We start from the raw sequence: 10,885 nt of genomic DNA on the forward strand, positions 1-10,885 counted from the left end.
TGATCCTTCTTCTTGATCCGAATCCTAGCATCAGTTGGCAAATTGTTCCTTTTAAATTTTCAGTTGTGCTTAGGTTTACTTCCATCCGAACCCTAACTTTTAGTTGGAGATTAGTTTTTTTAGCTTTAGTTTTCAAGTTTCTTATTTCCAGTTCAGCAGATTGTAATCTCTCTTTATTCTAGCATGTTGTTAGATTTTCCAGCCCTAGCATTAAGCCTTCAGTTTTAGTTTAGCTTTTAGTGCTATTCTACATGTGTTCCAGATTCCTTGATTTAGCATTTCAGTTTCGCTAGTTTAATTGCAGTTTTAGTTTTTGTTCTTTCTTTCTCTTTGCGACAATGAAGAAGAACATCCAAGTGTTAAGCAAATCCAGACTTTGGTATCAAACATCTAGTTTCCTTGTGTAGCAGTAGGCGTGCACAACTAATGAAGCATGAGCAGATTTTTAGTTTGCATTTAGCTCATAGATTTCTTGTTGATTAGAATAAATTGTCATATGATCAGCCCTGTTTAATAGCATTGCAAATTCAGCCTCTTCGTTATTTAGTAAGCATGATAAAGAATGAGTATGTGCAGCATTGATTCCTTTATTTCTAGTTTTCTTGATATTAGAAGTTCATGGGCAGATTTTTATAAGTACAGTATGCAGATTTTGATAAGCTCAATATGCAGATTTTTGTTAAGCTTTGCATGCAGATTTATGTTAAGCTTTGTATACAGATTTTCAGTACGTAGAGTGTGTTCTAGTGCACCCCAAGTGCTTGATAAGATGCTTAGCTCAATATAATGCTACAGTAGGCATTTTAATAGCTCAGTTAATGCAGAAGAAGCATTTAATTCAGCTTATATAGTCTTGTTACAGCTTTTATGGACTAGATGTCCAATGGGTAGGCTCCCACAGTCGCCTCTAGGTTCAGATAACCTAGTTCTAGGTTCAGATAACCTAGTTAAAGCAAGGTAAGAAAATTAATTATGAAATCAGTATTTTATTTCAGTAGACACTGTACTGGATTAGATATCCATTGGGTTGGGCTCCCACAGTCGTCCCTAGGTTTAGATAACCTAGTAAACCCTACTAGACTCAGAACTTGCAATCCCGGGTTTAGTTAGGGATGCGCGCACAGCAAGTACAGTTGTCGGGCCCATCAGCAGCATGATTATTATTTTAATCTATTATGTAAATAGTTTTCAAAACTTCACAAATTAGTTATGTGAATACAAGTTAGACTCAGTTTAGCATTAATTAGTTTAGCTTAGGTATCAATTCAGTTTCTTATTGATACACATGATAGTTCTATGATTAGATTTACATGTTAGCTTTTCAGTTAGTTTCTTCGCTATTTATGAGCATGATTAGCTTTACATGCTAGCTTTTTATTAGTTCCTTTGCTATTTATGAGCATGATTAGCTATACATGTTTAGTATTTCAGTTAGCATGATATGATTTCTTTGCTATTCATGAGCATGAGTAGCTATACATGTTAGTTTTCCAGTTAGTTGATTTCTTGTCTATTTATGAGCATAAGTAGCTTTACATGTTAGCATCCAGTTCTAGCATGTTTTTATTTATATACATGCATATCGAGATTTTGTGAGTAGGATAGCGCTCACTAAGCTTTTAGCTTATAGATACTATTTTCCTCCTACTGCAGATAAAGGAAAAGGAAAAGTATAAGAAGGAAGGCGACAAGGAGATGCTGTGACAGTGTGTGTGATGCCAGGACTATGGAGAGATCCAGAGTTCGCTAGTGAATTTTCAGGACCTACCTGTTTAGAGTTTTAGTTTATGTTATTATGAAGTTGAGATTGTAATTGAGTTTATTTCCGCATTGTAGTTTGATACCTCCTATTGTTGGAGTGATATGGTTGTTTGCCATTGCTAGAGTAGTTTCATATTTTTATTGTGCTATTATACTGCGTGGTTGTGAAATTATATGTTCCAGCCGCCTGTGGCTGAGTATATATGTTATGTATCCCAGTTTGGGGTCACCGGTACAGGGGAGACTCTGCCGAAATTTTTCAGTAGAGTTTCTATGTGATTTTTAATCATACCGGTTAAGTAGAGTTAGTAGTCAAGTAGCGTCCACCTTTAGAGAATAGTAGTAGTGTAGAAAGGTGGGTCGTTACAGTTGGTATAGTGATGATGTAAGATGGATTGCAGATCATTTCCTGTTTCAATGTTTAAAGGTTGTAATAGAGTCCGGATCAGTCTATTGATCATCTCCCGTAATGTTTAAAGGTTGTAATAGAGTCCTGATCAGTCTATTGATCATCTCCCGTATTGTAAGGGGTAATTTTTATCTTAAAAATTTTTCTAGACACTTTATTCAGTCCACAAGCACACCATCAAAGTACAAGAGAATATAATGTTGGGCCACTCTAAAATTAGAGGGGATGATGAATAACTCTTCTCGCAATTTGATGCGACAAACTCTCCAATATTAATATTAAGATTTATTTGGTATATACCTCAAAAATAGATGACTAATCTAAGAATCTACATTGAGTACACTCTCTATTATTAAAATAACTCTCTTACGAGGTGGAGAAATCTTGTATAATTCAAGAACAAGAAAATATAATTCAAAACAAGGAATCAAATGTAAATACAAATTGAAACACGACTAATACTTTGAACCTTGAATCCCAAGAGCTTTTCTTACTGAGTGTCTTTTAAAGATGAGAAATATAGCATCACTTTTTTTCGCAAATCTTTCAAGAACTAATGGAGAAGATATTGAAAAGTTAGTTTCGTTTGAACTCGCTGTCGTCTTTATATCTACACTTTTAAGGCTTCCAATCGATTGGGTCTGTTCTTAATCGATTGCCACATCAAATCCAGTTGATTCACATCGTCTAAACTTTGCAACCTGCTCAATGGTCATAGCTTAAACGATTGACCAATCGATTGTAAAGATTTTGATCGATCAACCAATTGATTCAAAACGCCTTTGTACTCTCGTAGATTTCTCCAGAATCGATTCCGGCTGCCTCATACCTTTGCGAGAAAATCTTCCTCAATCGATTGGTTGATTGATTAGAGTGTCCCAATTGATTGGTTGATCGATTAGGAAACCTTCTGTGTGTTTTTGCGATAGTCTTCTAATCGATCAACCGATCGATTAGGCTTGGGACAATCGATCAATTGATCGATGATTGTCTAGCCTTATTTCGTCAAACACAAGTCTAGGGTTCCACTTCCAACACCCGGCCAACTAAGACCTATTGGATTCCTCATTGCCTAGCATTTGGTCAACCTTGATCTGCTGAGGCTTTGTCATCAAATGTTTAGTCAATTTTTTTATCCACTTGGACTTCTCTCCTTGTGCCAAGTATCCGATTAACCTTGACTCACTTGGACTCACCGTTTCGTGTCAAGTGTCTGGTTCTCCATGACCCACTTGAACTTCAAAACATCAAGTGTCTAGTGAGCCTTGACCTACTCGGATTTCCACTTCCTGGCTTCACTCACCAGGATTCCCTTCTGCTTAGCTTCACTCATTGGGTTTTTTACATGATTTTACTCGCCAGAATTTTCCAACTATTTGGCTTCACTCACCAAGACTTCCTAATTGTCTCCCTTACTCACTAGGACTTCCATCTACCTAATTTCACTTACTAGGATTTTTTCACCTGGCTTTACTCATCAGGGCTTTTCATCACCTAACTTCTCTCATTAGGATTTTTTCCACTGTCCAACTTCACTCACCGGGACTTCTATACCAAGTGTCTGGTCAACGTTTACCCATTTGGATTTTCATCTTTTGCCAATCTTCTTGTTAGACTTGTCCTTGCCTAACTTCCAATTAGGACTTCTCAGTCAAATATTTGGTCAACCATGACTTATTTCACTTTTCTTCACATCAAACTGGTCAAACCTTGACTAGAGGGGAATTATATCAATAATCTCCCTAAACAGACAATTGCATATGCAATCTGCATATATTGTTAAACATCAAAACTCAAACATCAAGAGTTAAGCTTGAGCGAACTCAAGCTTAGTTGACCTGGTCAACCTTGACCCAGGGGAAATTGCACCAACAATCTCCCCATTTTTGATGTTTGACAATACGTTTAAGTTAGGCTAATCTCATAGTCTCAACTTCTTCTTCATGCCAAAACATGAATGAGGGTTTCCTTCATTCTTCTCTTAATATAAGGGTTTCATAATCTCCCCATGTGAATATTGAGAATTTCCCAACTTAAACCCTATATTCTCCCCCTTTGGCATACATCAAAAACTCTTCTCCTTAAAAATTATCTCATGTTGTTCACAACCTCATTTGTTTTTCACAACATCATAATGAAAGTCTCATACCTTTTATTATGCACAATGCTCACCCTAGAACATGTTTTCATCGTACAATGGTCATCCTAGAGCATTCACAATAATGAAAGTTTACAACCTTTAAATGTTTTGTTAAAAATAATTCATGTGTTTAAAGAGTAGCTCTCCTCAAAACATACTCTAATCTTTTGTCATTGTACCAACAATGACTTGGAGTTCTTAAAATTTTAGGAAATCTAAACTTTGAAGTTTTGAGATTCAAGAATCAATATTGAATGCATACCTCATCCTAAACTCCAACTTAGTCTTTCTTAATCAATCATTTCTTATTTCAATAAGAAAACTATCCTTAAATATTTATAAATGAGTTTCATAGGGTTAAGGATGGTTAATGTGACTCAAGGTGGATTAATGGACTAAAATCACACTAACACGGTCAAAATTAGCTTTTCCAATCAACTGAAGTTGGGATTCAATTGATCAACTGATCGATTTCGTGAGCTTTTATTTGCGGGAAATGCCCTTGAATCGATCAACTAATCGATCAAGGCAGGGTTGAATCGATCGACTGATCGATTCCGTAAGCTACTACTCACAGAAACTCTGGTTCAATCGATCAGTTGATCGATCGAATATGCCCAATCAATCAGCTGGCTAATTGGGTTTCTGAAATTTCTGATTTTAAAATCAGACCAAATTTCAGAGATTTTTAACTAATTCTATGATCTGGTGGTAAGAATCCGGAACCCCATAACGAGGGGTCAACGCCACGGGGAGGTCAAAGGGCCCAGTGGCCCGCTGGAGAAGGACGAGCCGACCGGACTTGGAAGAAAGGGACATCTGGTAGTAAAAGGCACCCTGGTAGGGACCAGGGTTCCGACGTTCAATGAAACAGTACATAATGACCGAGCGGAAGGACGTGCCGCCCGGCCGATGCAGGGAATTAAGGCCGTCCGGACGACGTTCTTCGCCCGGTCGGCCGGACGGACGTCCCGGCGGGGCGGTAGGTAAAGGAAGGGAACACCCTCTGACAACCATCAAGTCGTATGGCTACGTCATACTCCTAGTCTGACAACGGGGTGTCCTGTTGTCCCATCGAAGACATGCTCGGACTGTAGCAGTATGGTGTCAGGTAAGCTCTCTGACAAGTGCATACCGAGGTATGGGTTGCTGACACGTCTGCACCTCGGTGAACGTGCATTAGTTCTCTCCTCGCTCTATATATAGAGCCTCTTACTTCGCCGGAGGTATGCGCAAGAAACATCTCTGGAGCCACCCTTTTACACTGTTTGCTTGCCTGACTTGAGCGTCGGAGGGTCGCCGCCGGGAACCTTTCCCGGCCCGACTTCTGTGCAGGTTCGCCGGAGCCTCGCGTGACCCGACGGAGGCCTACGCCATCGACTAGGAGCGCGCCACGTGCCCAGCGTCCTTTGGTTCGGCGATTCGGACAAGATCATTCTACATTTACCAAAAATTCACTAAATTTTGTATAAAAATTAGTTATGTCATATACTATTAAGGAAAAATAATTTTTTTATGAAAATACATCTTATTTTCAAAGAATAATACAAAGTTGGAAACTCTTAAAAACTTCAATGTTTCTTTCAAGTTTGTGTCTAACTATATAATAGTGATTCCTATTAAAAGATAGTCTTCACCAAGATTTTCTAAAGTATATCTAAAATCATTTTCAAAATCAATTTCCAACCATGTTCCTTAGGCCAAATGCACATGACTTGTACATTAGTTTTCCCAATGATTGAAGAACACATAAACTATATGTTTTGATGAATTTAAAACTCAAAAGCATGCATTCAATTAACATCTTGAGTTTTGTTCATCCTCCTAACATCTTACTTGTATCTAATGTGCATTAAAATACATACAAGTCAACTTATGGTTTTTGTGAGATGTAAATTTTAGTTTTGCCCTAAATTAAGGAATCATGTATCCATATAGGATCTCATTTGTTGATTAATGTCATTGTCATTAATTACAAGGAATTAAAATAATGCATGACGATTTATGACATATATCAAAATGAATAAGTTTCAAAAGAAAATATACTATACCTACATGATGTATGTATGGCGTGACCTAGTATTTTTATTTTTCATAAAAATTATTAATGTAAATTTATAATGTCATGGCATATGATGGGTAAACAATCATGACAATTTAGTATAAATAATATAGCTAGATTATTTATCTAAGTATTCCTATTCTTAAACCAATTGCTAAACTTAAAAAGTGGTCCTAAGTTGCCCCTTTCTTCCCAAGAAAATGTCGAAAACCTAACTTGGCATTTCTTTTGTTTTAACTAAATTATGCCAATTTAATTAGGTTGATTAGGTCCAAATCTTCAAATTTTGACATATTTTACTCTTACAACAAGAGTAAACATTTTAAACTTTCTCATTTTTAAGGAGTACAACTACCTTTAAATTGCCCTCCAAGTGTCAACTTCTTCAAGTTAGGTTAACTACCCTTCCAATTGGAGTTGACACTCTCTAAACCCATCTAGGGTGTAGAGAAAGCACTCCTAAAAATCCAAATCGATTGGTGCTCCTTGGGTATTCTAAGTACTCACTAGGGATAACTTTCCTAGTTACCTTCCTAATGACCTTCCTAGGTTTCTTAGAAGCCTTGGTCATGCTATACTTCTCTATGTCAATTCTAGAGATAACTTCCCTTGTGATCTTCTTAGTGACTTTCTTAGACTTTTTAGAAGTCTTAGTCACATTGATATTTTCAAGGTTGCTTCTAAAGATGACCTCCCTTAAAATTTTAACTTGACCCCTAGACCTAGGTTAGTTCTGTAACTATATGGAACTCTATAGTATGAAGCTTCATTTTTCTTAGCTTTAGGTTTGTATCCCAAACCTTTATGACCATTGAATGATACTTTATTACTTATTCCTAGGTTTTATCTATTTTTTCCCTGAAAGATATTCTCCATTCTTTTTAGGGTATTTTCTAATTTATCAAGTCTTGATCTCAAGGCTTGATTTTCCATTCTTAAATCCTTAGATGTGGATTTTTCCAGACTTCCTTTGGCATTTCTATTTCTAAGCTTATATCTAAGATCCTTAGACTTATTGCCTAAACTATTATCTACCTTCCTAACCTTATGTGAGATAGTCTTAACATGATATGTCACATGTTTTTCTTTAACACTATCATGCCTCTTATTTTGTTTGATAAATTACATTTAAATGATAAAGATTTGAACTAGCATGCATGTTATCATGACTTAAAAGAATTTATTTAATAAATGATACCTTAGGTTTTCTCTTGAGAGCTCTCCCTTGAGTTGAGCTCCCTCCCTTTATTCTTGGTTGGTTTCTTCTACTTAGGATATTGGTTCTGATAATGTCTATTTTGTTTGGAAGAGAAGCACACAATGTGTTCCTTGCCTTTGGGTACCACGGGATATACCTCTTTTGGCTTCTCCTTAGCCTTTGGTGTCACTTGACCCTTCTTCTTGGTCAACTTGGGGTACTTATTCTTGTAATGCCCTTTCTCCCTACACTAAAAATAAATAATATGATTTTTATTATTAACAATTGAAATTTTTATATCTTCATTTGTAAGGATGATATTTTCTTCTCTTGATCCAAACGTGGAGGCTTCCTCTTGATCCGACATTGATGATCTATGCTCCCCCTCAATCTTTGAGATGAATGCTTCTTCCTCTTCACCCTCGGATATTAAGCATCTCTTAACCTCTGAATCCTCAAGTATATGAAACAAAGAGTATGCTCATTCTTTACCTTTGTCTTCATGCTCTCTTGAGGATGGTCCTTCTTCAATTTCCTCCTCTTTCAATAGTTTGGTTATTTTGTTATTGGCCTCACATCTTTGAGTTTGCTCCTTGCTCCATTTGCTTCTATTGATAATCTTGCCTTTACTATCCCTTGGAGCTTGAAAGCCCTCTATTAGAGCAAACGATTATTCTATCTCATCATGAAGAGATTTTCGATTCTTGATTTCCAAGAGTCGAAGCTTGTAGATGTGAATGGTGGAGGCTTCCTTGTGTCGAATCTAAATTCATCTCAGAAATCTATCTTAAAGCTGAGCTCCTTTTTGATGATAGCCTTTAGCTTGTTGAAATTATGACTTCAATTTCTTTTTCTTCCTCTAGCTCGTTGCCCTTTCAGGCGATGAGTCCGGTGAAGAGCGACTTTGCTCTAATACTACTTGTTGGGACACTCTAGAGCTGGCAGTGGATAAACTTGAAGCGACAAACTCTCCAATTCTAACATTAGGATTTACTTAGTATCCACCTCAAGAAAAGGTGACTAATCCAAGGATCCACATCGAGTACTCTCCACTATCAAAACAACTCCTTCTTGAAACAATACGGAGGTGGAGAAATTTCGTACAACTTAAGAACAAGAAAATACAACTCAAAATAAAGAATCAAATGTAAATACAAATTGAAACACGATTAACTTAATCTTTGAATCTTGAATTCCATGAGCTTTTCTTGCTTTGAGTGACTCTTGAAGATGGGAAATGCAACAATAGTTTGTCTTCCAAATCTTTCCAGAACTAGCAGAGAAGATAGAGTGAAGAGTTAGCTTCTTTTGAACTCGTCGTCGTCTTTATATTTGCGCTTTTAGGGATTCTAATCGATTGGATCTGCTCCCAATCGATTTCCAGTCAGATCCAGTCGATCTCAGCCATCCAAACCTCGCAACTTGCTCAACGGCCATATCCCAATCGATTGACCAATCGATTGGGGAGTATTTGATCGATCGATCGACCAATCGATTCAGAGCGCCTTTGTGCTCTTGCAGATTTCCTCGGAATCGATTGACCAATCAATTATGGCTGCCTCGCACCTTTGCGAGAAAACCCAATCGATCGCCTGATCGATTGGAGTGTCCCACTCGATCGGTTGATCGATTGAAAAATCTTCTGTGTGTTTTTGTGATAGCCTTCTAATTGATCAATCGATCGATTTGGCTTGAGCCAATCGATCAACCAATTGATTGAGCTTGGGCCAATCGATCAACTAATCGATTGTCTAGCCTTATTTCGTCAAACACAAGTCTAGGGTTCCACTTCCAACATCTGGTCAACTAATACTGTTGGAACTCCTCATTGCCTAGCATTTGGTCAACCTTGACCTGCTGGGACTTCGTCACCAAGTGTTCGATCAATATTTTTACCCACTTGGACTTCTCTCCTTGTGCCAAGTGTCCGGTCAACCTTGACCCACTTGGACTCATCGTCTCGTGCCAAGTGTTCGGTTCTCTATGATCCACTTAGACTTCAAAACACCAGGTGTCCAGTCAGCCTTGACCCACCTAGATTTTCATTGCTTAGCTTCACTCACCAAGACTTCCCTTCTGCCTAACTTCACTCACTAAAGCTTTTCACCTGCTTTCACTTATCAGGATTTTCACCTACCTAATTTCACTCACTAGAGCTTTTCACCTAACTTCACTCACCAGGATTTTCCAACTGTCTAGCTTCACTCACTAGGACTTTCCAACTACTTGGCTTCACTCACAGGACTTCCATCTGCCTAGCTTCATGTAACAACCCAAATTTCCTCATTTCGAGTCCTAATAGTACTTAAAAATATTTAGAAATGCTTTAGAAAAATTCTAGAGATTTTTAGAGTATTTTTATGTAATTTTTGGAGTTCATTTGGTATTTTTACCAAAAGAAACAAGTTGCAAAAAATAAAGAAAATTAGCCGAGATTCAAACCTGCAACCTCCGGCCGAACCAAGCCTTAAGCAAATTCGGCTGACCAAGTGGTCAAGCAGGCGGTTCTATTTAGAAAAGGTAGCAAAATTTATTTAAGATAGTTAACAGAATATTGGATTATAAAAGGGATAAGTTGATGTTGGATTTGTCTGTTTAGAAAAGGTAGCAAATTTATTTAAGATAGTTAACAGAATATTGGATTATAAAAGGGATAAGTTGATGTTGGATTTGTCTGTTTAGAAAAGGTAGCAAAATTTATTTAAGATAGTTAATAGAATATTGGATTATAAAAGAGATAAGTTGATGTTGGATTTGTCTGTTTAGAAAAGGTAGCGAATTTATTTAAGATAGTTAACAGAATATTGGATTATAAAAGGGATAAGTTGATGTTGGATTTGTCTGTTTAGAAAAGGTAGCGAATTTATTTAAGATAGTTAACAGAAATATTAAGTTATAAAAAGAGAGAACTTAGGGATTATTTTCCAAAACCTAAACCTCTCCTCTCCTTTTCTCTCCCGACGGCACAGCGCCTCCTGTTTGGGCGAAGGAAAAAAGGGGGGGATCTAGGGTTCCTCTCCGGCGCCCGTCCAAGGGAGATTTCAGGGAGATCTTCACATGGTTGTGATCCTCTCGTCAAGGGGAAACCGTGAGCATGAAGGAGGGGTCGAAGCTTGCAATTCCCGCAAACCCTAGAAGTTTTCTTTCCGGTTGTAAGCCCAAGAACGCAAAGGTAAGTGCTTCTCATCTGCAGTAGGAGTAGTTTCGGACCTTTGTTCTTCTTGAATTCGAAGCATGAGGAGCGCTTATAGTGCAGATTTTTAATTAAGCTCATATGCAGATTTTTATGTAGGCTTGTAGTGCAGATTTTAATTA

This window comes from Zingiber officinale, chromosome 5A (genome assembly GCF_018446385.1).
Source record: "Zingiber officinale cultivar Zhangliang chromosome 5A, Zo_v1.1, whole genome shotgun sequence".
NCBI lineage: Eukaryota > Viridiplantae > Streptophyta > Magnoliopsida > Zingiberales > Zingiberaceae > Zingiber > Zingiber officinale.